Here is an 11,729-nt window from a genome sequence, read left to right as displayed (position 1 = left end):
CATGAATAAAGAGAATAGTTCCTGTAATACATTGGAGATAGAAGTTTTTTTCAGAAACAGTAATGGACACCAAGATAATTAATTAAGCTTTCTAGGGAGCAGAAGATTGAGAGAAATAGAACTTTTTTGATTCTGGGTAGATATTGAAGCAACATTACTTATATAAGTAAGAATTATTGTTATTTTTATTAGGAGATAAGAAAATAAGATACTGGATTGAAGGTTACTGAATAGCTTTACTTTTAGGAAATGTTTGTTTTTACTGTAAGGTCTGGAAAAAGATCCAAAAGTGGTTATTAGTTTGCGACACATGTCCTCCAAATTTTCACAGGCTACCAATATGGGGTGACCAGGTTAGCTTCCAGGTGGTTGGTTTAGTTTGTCCAGCTGTGCCACCTGTTTTAGGAAGGTAAAAATAACAAAGCTAGAGAGAATTGAAGAGACAGAAGACTCAGTGAGACTGTCCTGGAATTCAAGCTAATTGTCAACTCTTCAAATATTCAGAGAGAGCTAATAAGCAGTGCAGCCAATGCCTAGTTTGAATGGCAGATTCAGACACAGGCTAAGCATTTGGGGCTGGATCTCTGCCTTTTTAAAAAGTGAAGTGACCCTGGTGATACTTCTCTTGTGTGGTTCCAATAAGCTGTCAAAAAAAAAAGCAGTGCACTTTTTTGAGGGATGAGGTGTAGATTTAGAGATTCCAGATATTACTAAATGTTCTCATCTCTTGCCTACTGATTTGAGGCCCACGGTCAACTCTGATACCTAAATCAAAAGAGATTAGAAATATCTCAAACTCTCTTCCTTTAACTATTACTGTAACAGTGTAACTAATATGTGTTCAGTCAGAATGCATTTATGCATGGTATCAAATTTCTTCTTTCTGTACTGAAAATGTGCTCTTTCATTGCTTTCAGGTAACTGAGTAAATTAAACAACATTTATGTTTTATTCTGTACAGGGAGCAGAAAAACATATATGATACTTTTTTATTACATATATATTTTTTAGAATAGATAAAATGGAAAGTAGTAGACATATTATATATTCATTCATTCCATCAGCAAACTGTTACTGAGTTCCAACTCTGCCAGGAATGGCTCTGGGCACTAGAGATACAGCAATGAACAAACCAGACAATTCCCTGTCCTCTAGCCTACAGTCCACAAAAGAAGGATAGGAACGAAACATGGCTGTTTTCCCTATTTACATTGCATATTTATTATGACCAGTTAGCATAGATGTGTTCTTTGCGTTGTATGACATGTTTCATATAATTTATCTAAATAGATATGCATAGTAAATTCTTAAAGGCATGCATACTTAATCTATTCCACCTGTGAGAAAAGGCCAGCCTGGTGGTAGCATAAGTCCTCTCACAAAGCCAGTGGTAGGATTGACCATGGACTTCAGATCCTCCAACTTACAGTGACCTGAACTTTCTGCTGCCTCTACAACCCTTTCTTTAACATTCTTTCTCCTTCTTCGAGTGTACCGCTGCACGCCATTCCCAGAAACAATGTATAAAAAGTATAATTATATCCATCCCAGTTGGTGGATATAGGTAAATCTAAGCGTTTCAAAAGAGGAATAAAAACAAATTTGGTTGTATTAATAAAGCAGTCTTCTATGTCTTCTAGTAACTTCCATCAGATATGGATTTTTATAAAAATTTTGTTCTGGCTCTTTAGCAGTCACAAGAATGTTGTCTTAACCATACAGTCAGTTTAAGTTGGTTTTTATTTTTCTGTTCTTGTTAGTTTTACTACTAATATAAAGTAACGATTTGGCTTTTCCTCATATGTAGCATTGGTGGTCCCTTCATTGTTAATTAATATTGAATATCTATCTGCAGATAGGTAGATGCTACCATCAAATGTGTGTAACTATGAGTCAGTGCTGATAGCGTAAAATAATGTTCTAGCAGCCATGGAACAGAACATAAAATAGTCCATATCTTCTAAGGAACATCCTTCAAGAAGAAAAGGAAAAATGTCAATTTGAGGAATCCAGAAGCAAACATTCATCTTGACATCTGAGGGAAAAGACTTACATGTCAATATGCACACATAATATGTATTCTCACCATGACCTTCAGTTTACCTACTTAGTGTATACTTTTGGGTTCAATTGTCAGTCAGGACACATAGCACCTACCTTGACTGTGGGTTCGGTCCCCACTTGAAGCATATGTTAAAGGCAACTGATCGATGTTTCTCTCTCCTATAGTTGGTTTTCTTCCTCTTTCTCTCATTCCCTTCCCTTCTCTCTATAACCAAGAAGCGTATCCTTGGGTTAGGATAAAAAAATAAAAAACATTTAAAACAAAATGCAAATTTTATTTTACATTTTACCAAAGATAAATTTTTAAACATATGAAGGTTATTTTTAAAAAGAATTTTTTAAACATCCCACTATAATTAATGTTTTTATTTATTTGTTTAAACATGATTTTTATCCACTGGCCTCAAGCAAAATTAGTATGATATTATTTTTACCTCTGGGACTTTCTCATTGTGTTATTTAAATTGTCTTTGTTATTCAGTGAACACTGCTTTTTAAAGATGTCAGAGTCTCTACAACAACACCATAGTTCCATGATAATTGCTCCCCTTAGTATCTATAGTGACTATTAAAATACCTGGCACACAATATGTGCTCAACTAAGTATTGAATGACTAAGCCTTAGCCTAACCGTCAAATTATTTTCCTTTGCAAGATTCTCTCCCTGTCTCCACCCTCTACTCCCAAACTATGCATTCCTTTTGTATATAGTGAGATATAATTAATATACCATAAAAATCCCCATTTTAAAATATACAATTTACTGATTTCTAGTATACTTAAAGAATTTTACAACCACCACCATCGTTTAATTTCAGAATATTTTTATCTACCCCCCCTGAAAAAAAGAAACCTTAACCCATTCTTTCCCCAGTCTCCCCTCCCTCCAGCTCTTGGTTACCCTGAATCTATTTTCTGTCTCTATAGTTCTGCTTATTCTGGAGGGTTCATATAGATGGAATCATACAATCCCCTGGCTTATTTCACTTAGCATAATCTTTTCAAGATTTATTATTACTTTAGTTTTTATCAATATTTCATTCCTTCATTAAGGCTGAGTAGTATTTCATTGTGTGAATAAACCACATTTTGTGTATCCATTCATTAGTTAATCAGAATTTGATCCATTTACTAGTTGATTGTCATTTAGGTTGTTTCCACTTTTTTGGATATTGTGAATGATGCTGCTGTTGAAATTTGTGAGGAAGATGTTTTATTTATCTTGGGAAGATGCTTCATTGTGGAGTTGTAACAGGGCACAGCCAAGAGGGGGGCCCCAGAAAGGGATTTGGAATGGGGTCCAGAACTCAAGGGGTCCGGGAAATGTTAAGATGTCCTCCCCCCTCCCCCCCACAGGTGCGAGTTGGGGGAAGAGATGAATGGAGCAGGGCCATTGAGAGTTTTGTACAGCAAAGGCTTTGCAGCTAACCTCTAGCATGGTCATTTAAAATATCTGTAGCCTTTAACTGGAGGCATACATATGTTAAATTGCTGTGGCCATGCTCTGAGCCAGGGGGATGGAAGTGACTTTCACCCAAGACATAACTGGGGGCAGGTCCCATGAGTTACAGTGCCTGCGTGAGAGCTTGGAGTTGATCGGCTCCAGGACATGGGGCCATACCTGCCCATACTCACAATGGCAGCCCAGTAAGCTTGGAGTAATACAGAAATGCTGGCAAGTGTAGCTGATTGTAGGAGGAGTCAGAAATGGGGCTGCAAAGGAGGACTGTAGTGGGGATTAAAAACCCAGTCATGGCAGCCACTGGGGGAGAACCATGCACTTTTGGCCAGAATGGGGACTCCTGCAGCCATGTGAGAGAGAATCACCATGTAGTTTTAGCAAAGAGCACCATGCGGCTGTGCCAGAGTGGGGACCCATGCAACCAGGTGAAGAAGAGAGCCACACACTTTTGGCAGAATACAGACCCCTGCAGCTTTGATAGAAGAGGCCCACGTGGCTTTGGGGTGCTTCCTTTGGCCGTGTGGCCTGGGAAGCAGGAGAGACTTTGCCAGGAAAATGGGTACAAAGAACTCTTGCTAGTGGACCATGAGAAGGTGCCACATGACTTTGGAGTAATTAGAGATCTTGTCCAGACGGCGACACAGCTGACAGTGCCAGGGGCCTGAAACATGGACCTGTGCTTCTTTTCCAGAGTTAGGGTACCCTGAATTAGGGAGGGGGAGAAGGAAGTGCTGTGGGTGTCTGTGGTTATCCTAAAGGACTTTGATATATTAATGGGGACACTGGGTCACTACTTTAAGTCTGTATAGCTTTAAATAAACCTTTCCTTTCCTTTTCACAAGTGTCTGGCATTGAGAGATGTCTTTCCTCTGGTGGCAGACAGACGAGCCCAGTAGGTGGTCCAGACAGTATTAGTATACCATCCTCCAGAGTCCAGACCCACTGTGCTGTTCTGTAAACAGAATTAAGGGGTCATATTATAACTCTGCTTAATGCTTGAAGGACCCGCTTTTCCACAAGACCTGCAGCATTTTGCATTCCCATCAGTAATATAGAAAAGTGACCCACATCTTCATAAAACTTCTAAAACAATTTTTTAAAAAACATACACCCTTCACAGTGGATATGAAGTGATATTTCACCGTAGTTTTAATTTATACTTCCTTAGTGATTAATGATGGGGAAAATCTTTTTATGTGTCTATTGTCCATTTGTATGTCTTACTTGAAAAACACCTATTTAAATTCTTTGCCATTTTTAATTGTGTTATTTGTCTTTGTATTGTTGAGTTGTATTATTTAATATTCTGGATACTGGAATTTTATCAGATATATGGTTTTCAAATGTTTTCTCTCATTTTCAGCTTTGTCTTTTCACTTTATAGCACCCTTTGTTACACAAAAGTTTTTTTTCTTGTGATGAGGTCCAATGTACATATTTTTTCTTAGTGGCTTGTACTTTTGGTGTGTGATTTAAACCATTGCCTAGTCCAATGTCATGAAGATTTACACCTATATTTTCCTCTAAGAGGTTAATAGTTTAAGTCTTACATTTAGACCTTTTATCTATTTTGAGTTTATTTTTGCATGTGACATGAACTAGGAGTTCAAATTCAATCTTTTACACATATATATTCAGTTGTTCTATCAGTATTTGTGGAATTAAAGCATATTTTTCTAATGCCTTTAAGGCTTTTTTCTCTCTATCTGTGAAAATAAGATTTCCCAAGCCCGGTGCTTCATGACTTAAGGCAGTAATGCAGGTGAACATTTTTTTATTATTTTAATGGTTATATACTTATTTTAGAAAATTATATATTTTTATTTTGTCCCTTGTTTCCTTTTTACAGTAAAAATAGTTATTTCAATAAAAATAATGTTGATTTAAAGAAAAACATTATGAAAGCCATAATATGGGAAATACTTGGATTGTCAAAAACAATGACAGTAAATTATGAATAGGAAAAGTATGAGAAATGCTGTTTGGTAGGCTTTAATTGATTAATCTTTCGATTAGGTATTAGAAGTTAATTCTTTTTTAGAGGAGAAAAAGCTGTTAAGGTCTTTTTAATGAGTAAGAGTCACAGGCTTGTGCACATTCATTGTGTGCCAAACAATGATCTAGGCAATTCCTCATAAATTACTGCTTTTAATTAATACTCAGGTAACTCTCCTGAAGTCACAGAGCCAGGGAAGAGCAAGACAGACTGGGAACCCAGGTCTTTCTCACCTTAGTCTGTGCATTTCCTCTCTACCAGGCTACCTCTCACCTCTTAGGGCACATGAGTTTAAGTTTTAATTCAGAGGACTAGTTCTACTCGGGGTAGATAGGCCATGTGGGTGCTGGAGGTCGGGTGGAGGAAAGGCAGGTGGGGTTCTCAGTCACCTCTCAATGCTGTTGAGACAAATATTTGACTAGCATTTTTCCTTCCTTTAAAACATTTTCTCCCTTTTCTTTTCCCTTTTCTTTTTGAGAGAGAACTAAGAATGACTATTTTATTATCTTATGCATACATATAGTTACTCACCATTTACCAAGAATCACATTTGAAATAGAGCTATAGCAATTAACAATTACATGTTTATTATTCTGATGAGTTATGGTTTTGACGAAGACCCTCAGATTTTGATACTTCATTTTAGTTTTGTAAATTTAATCTTGAAGCTATCTATTCCTTCCCTCCCCTCCCCTCCCCTCCCCTCCCCTTCTTTCCCATCCAATGCAATAAGGAATCTGGAATATATATTTAGCTTCTCTTTTATTTCTCATGATCTTGAGAGGCAATGAAAAGAACATTGTCTTTTGGGTTTAAATCCTGAGACAGTCCACCAATTATGAAATCTTTTCCAGCTTTTTCTCATAAAATGGAAGCCATAAAATCAACCTCATAGGGTTATTCTAAAAATTAAATGAGATATATTTATAGTGCTTAATCATATAGTGGGCTACCCAGCAAATGTAGCCATTATTAATTTTGTTGTTATCAAATATATTATTTTTTCTATTGTGATATATTATATTTTAATAACTTTTATATACCATCTAAGTTGTTAAATTTCTTTTTTAAATTTTTGTTGTTGTTCAGTTACCATTGTCCCCATTTTTCCCCATTTCTCTCCTCTGCCCTAACCTCCTATCTCCCACATTCAATACCCCCATTGTCTTTTTCCATGGGTCATTTATGAATGTTATATTATTTTATCATCAGCGATACTATTAAACCAAAATTTTGGCAAAAATTAGAGTGTTTAAAAATCCATACGTGATAGAAACATTGGACATTCTGTGGATTGTTGACTGGCTCCCTCTGCAGATGGTTTAAGAATCTTGGAGAGAATGTAAACCCCTAACCAGTGTTGAGAATGTATGGAGATTAGAAATACGCTTGAGGCCCTCAAAGATTCTATTTTGCCATTTTTGTATCAAACATGACCTAATTGAATTTGTTAGCAATGCTGATTTTTATTTTTAATAACCAGAAATACATTAGCTAAAATAAAACCAAAGAGTCATAATTCTCAACTAATATGTTTCCCCAAATACCTGTTTGGTTTCGCGCATTTTATTTAATTTAAGTATTATATATAGTATGCAGGATCTGTAATTATATTTTTATAGAAGAATTCAAAAAGAACCTTGCAAGCCCTGATCCTCTGAGCATAGAGAGAGAAGCTGCAGGAATTAGTTTGTCACTAGAATGTGACTTGCTATATATATTGTTGGGGTGATGTAAAATTTCCTGGTGTAATTTTCAAAAATTTTGACCTGCACACAGCAAGTAATCCATTTTATATTGCTAGCTAGCACACAGACATTTTTAACAACAACAGAGAAGTCTACCCTTGCCATGTGCTGTGTCCTGTCAAATTTTCTGATCTGTTCTATTCCAGTTCATAAACCAATGTCACTAAATTGGTTTCACAACCCACTAAAATGTTGCAGCATGCAGTTAGGTTAACACTTCATTTCAAAAGGAAACACTTCACTTCTGACTTCCTTTCAGAGTAACCAAGGAGTTATCTGAAACACCTCAAAAAATCTTAATATTTATTAACTTTTTAAGTATTTTTCATTGTTATGCCAGATCATTCTCTGATAATATGCCCCTCCTCATTTAGCATTGAGTAAAAGCACTCCACATACTTTTGTTCAAAATAAGGGTACAAAAGCACTTAAATGCATCATGGAATTATATTGTTATCCCTTTAAATACAATAAAAAAATAATTCCACAGAATGTATATCCTTTCATTTTCCTTCATGATTTCTATTAATTTTTCTACATTTGATAAGTCTTGCATTTCATATAAAGTTCTTAACAAGTGATTTATATTGAATGCCATGTTTTAAATGTGAAAAAAAGAGTTATCACAATGAAAAGGAAGCATGTCAAATGAAAGAGCAGACGGACAGGGCTGGATTGATGTTCGGAAGTTCTTTTTGCTGTGAACTCCCGTCAGCCTAGAAATCATAAAACAAAAAGGAGGCTTGGTTCAGCTCACACACCCTTAGGGGATGTATGGAAAAGGATTTAAAATTCTGAGAGACTGACTTCAAAAATGTAGCAGCTGTAATAATTTATTTCACTATAGAGCAACCAACTGAACTTTTACGTTGAAGTTATTCCTTTTGAACTTGCTCACCGTGGCAGGAAGGCTAAGTAGTGTCTGTGCTTGGTGCTAAAGATGCCAGACTGCACGTCTTGGGATTCCTATCACGAACCAAAGAGCAGTGGCTGCTCCAGTCCTTCCTTCCTTTCTTGTTGGTCATTTCCTGCATAATGAGCAAAAACAACCCACAGCCCATGATTTCAAAAAAAGGATAAAAAAGAAGGAAGCTGAGGGTAGTGGAGAAGTTATTCTTTTCTTTTTTAGGGAAAGTATACAAAGGTTAATTTTGGGCACCATGTGAAAGCAACAGAAACAATTTGGGCTACTCCGTATTTGGGCATTCTAATCCATAATGACCACCAGACTCAGCTAGCTGGAGCTGTGAGATTTGATCAGGATGCGCTTTCAGATCATCTTCAAAGAAGAACTAGAGAAGTAGTGAACCAGGCAAGAGCCTCTGCTAGTTGTTGAAACATGGCGTTTCTTTTCATTCTCTCTACTCTCTGCCAAGCACCATGGGCAGCTCCATGCATCACTGAGATGATGACTTCAAGGAAGAAGAAACTCTGTCACCTCTGGACAATGTTTCCCAACCTGGACTCATCTGTGACAGTTGTAGGTTTAGCCTTGGTTAACCAAGAATATAAGAAACAATAATAATGAGGTGGCCGTTAAACTATAAAATGGATTTCCGTTGTACTAATCAAAAGCCACAACACATTTGATAGTGTATTTATGTATATATATGAGATTCTATGACCTATAATATATCTGATCTGCAAAAATATTTGCACATGGAAGTTCCCAGACTCTTTGCAATAATTCCATGATCTGTGGTGCTCTGTAACTCACAGATCAGAAAATACTGCTCAAGAATTTTAAGGATTACTATTTCAATCAGATAAGGAAATAGGTCCTTGAATTAATCTTTTAAATATCAATTAAAAAATAAAAATAAAGGAAGTGTGAATAAATAACAATGTATTGTCTAATTTGCTTTTATCGATAGCCATACTTTAGGATGAATGGAAAAAAGCTCAAAAGAATGGGAATGTATTTGGTGTTTTAGATGAACATATTCCTGGAATCTACAGATTTTTTTTATTAGATCAGAAAATGTGCTATACCTTAGAATTATATTTATAAATTTAATAATATCCTGTGCTAATTACCAAAATATGTGATCTATTATTAATATTAAAAATCACTAGATAATTGGAACCAAAAAAAAAAACCATTGATGACAACAATGGTAACAAGCAAAGTAAGTTTTTACATACAGTTCTGGCAAAGGTGAAATAATTAGAATTACAAACTATATTTTCAATTTATGTTATTAAAGTTTTAGCTTTTTTTTTATAAATTTAAGGAGGATATGTTTTCATTCTCAAAAAGAAAAAAATGTTTCATGATCAGATACAGAACTTCCAACCTGGAAAATTTTGCTTTGAGGTAGAGGTTAACAATGAATCATTTCATGGTTTATAGTTAATTAACATTTATCTAATGTTGAAGAGAGATAGTCAACTAAAGGGTGATCTCTAGTTAACAAGCTTTTACAACTAGGGTATGTTTGTTCCCCCCTCCCCCACCCGAGGAACAGCTAGGTTGCACTCTATGCTAATGAAACCTTTTCAGTGGAGTGTACAGTGATTTTCATAATTCTAGTCCTGGCTGAGATGTTGGGAAAATGGTACATAGCCAGAATAATTAAAATAAGTTTTAAGGCTTTATTTTAAAAAGCATTTATTTTTCAAGAGGATTATGTCTGTGACTGCAATTATTTCTAAACTCTCAGAAATTTCAGGCATAACAATAAGTTTGGTGTTGAGGAAAACTGTGAGCTTTGATTCAAATCCCAACTCTGCTAATGTTGTTATGGAACCACAGTAGGGTTTCAGCTGCCTGTTACCACCAATAGGGAAATTCCAGAGGTAGAGGTTGATGAGAAAGGAAAGAAGTCTTTATGCAAATGCTGCACAACCTGGGAGAATGGCAGACTCTTTCTCAAAGCCCATCCTCTCCAGAAAACCCAGAGGAAAGCCCAGCCACCCTCATCCAGACCAAAACCGAAGGTAGCATCCAGAATTCAAAGTCCTGTTTCTTGAGAACTTCAGGCAATGCTGAGTCATCATCCAGGCAGCTCAGCTTTCCCCCCAGCCACTGTCAGGCCTCAGGTTCTTTCCTGAACCCAGGTGTGGGCCTTGTGGGCTGGCACTGCCAATGGCCATGTGGCTTCCAGGGCCAGAAGGTCCTGCAAATGCACCCCTGGCCAATATGTTCATGAGGTGGGTCAGAGCCCATTCCTTCTTTCCACTGGGTTTATATTAATTTCCCACGTGGGATGGCCTTCCCTGTGCTCCAGGAGGGTTTGTTCCTGGACCAGTCCCTTCTTTTACCCAGGCTAGACTGATGGGTTTCTCTGTCTGGTACCTCCTGCTGCCATCATTCTGACCTCTATGGTCCACGTGCCTGCCTTTCCTGATCCCACCTCCAATAATGTACTGGAAGTGGGTAGGAGGGCTTTTCCCATCTGTTATCTTACTATCCTTGTGTGTGCTCACTGAAATACTTCTTCCCGGAGCTATTTTGACCTGGAGAGGGGGACATCTGCCACTAGAAGCGGGGGGGGGGGGGGGGGGATGGGCCGAGCTTTGAAAAGGCGGGAGCTAGGTTATACAGCCCCACCCACTGCCTTGGGCAGTTTGCAGTCTCCTTCCTGGCCCCTCCTGTTCCCAGACCTCTGGCCAGCCCGTCAGTGTCACCGTTAGCTCTGTGATCTTGACCAATTTACCTGACTAATCTGAGACTCAACTTCTGGTAACTGGAAAAGAATGTGTACTTACCTTGCAGGGTAGTTAAGTTCTATAGCACATCTAAATCTTTGTCAGGCTACATGACAGAACATGTGAAATTCTAGAGATACCCAGGTTGTCACACACATGAGTTGTCTTCACACCTTTGAGACCTGACTCTTTTGAATGAATATTACTCCTTTGGCAATTGTATACAAGATTGTAAAATACCACTCTGAATGTCTCAGCATTCCACCTAGGACTTATTTCTTAATGTTGTCCAGACTACAATATTGATTTTTTTTCAAGCATATGCCAACTTAGAATACCCTTTCCACTGGAAAAATAAAGTATTACTTTTATACAAAGCATAGAGCAAGGTGGATGAAGGCAAAAGGAAGTCTTCCATAGGCTTTGTATGCAGATGTCAGAGAAAGAGAAGCTTAGGACACAGATAACTTGGATGTGGTAAGTGTAGGTCTCTCCACAAGATGGCACTCATTCCCCCCTTTCCTTTCTTTTTCTCCCTCCTTTCTTTTCTTTTCTTTTCTTTTCTTTCTTTCTTTCTTTCTTTCTTTCTTTCTTTCTTTCTTTCTCTCTCTTTCTTTCTTTCTTTCTCTCTCTCTCTCTCTCTCTCTCTCTCTCTCTCTCTCTCTCTCTTTCTTTCTTTCTTTCTTTCCTAATTGACAGAAATGTGTTTGTCATTTTTCTACTATAGTCATAGAACATACATATTTTTGGTTTATGTATCAAATGTAGCTGTTCAAAGTATTTTTAAAAACATTCTATTATGTTTCTT

The sequence above is a fragment of the Artibeus jamaicensis genome, unplaced genomic scaffold (assembly GCF_021234435.1).
Source record: "Artibeus jamaicensis isolate MK-2021 breed Jamaican fruit bat unplaced genomic scaffold, CSHL_Jam_final scaffold_474, whole genome shotgun sequence".
Lineage (NCBI taxonomy): Eukaryota > Metazoa > Chordata > Mammalia > Chiroptera > Phyllostomidae > Artibeus > Artibeus jamaicensis.
This window is presented reverse-complemented; position numbering follows the sequence as displayed.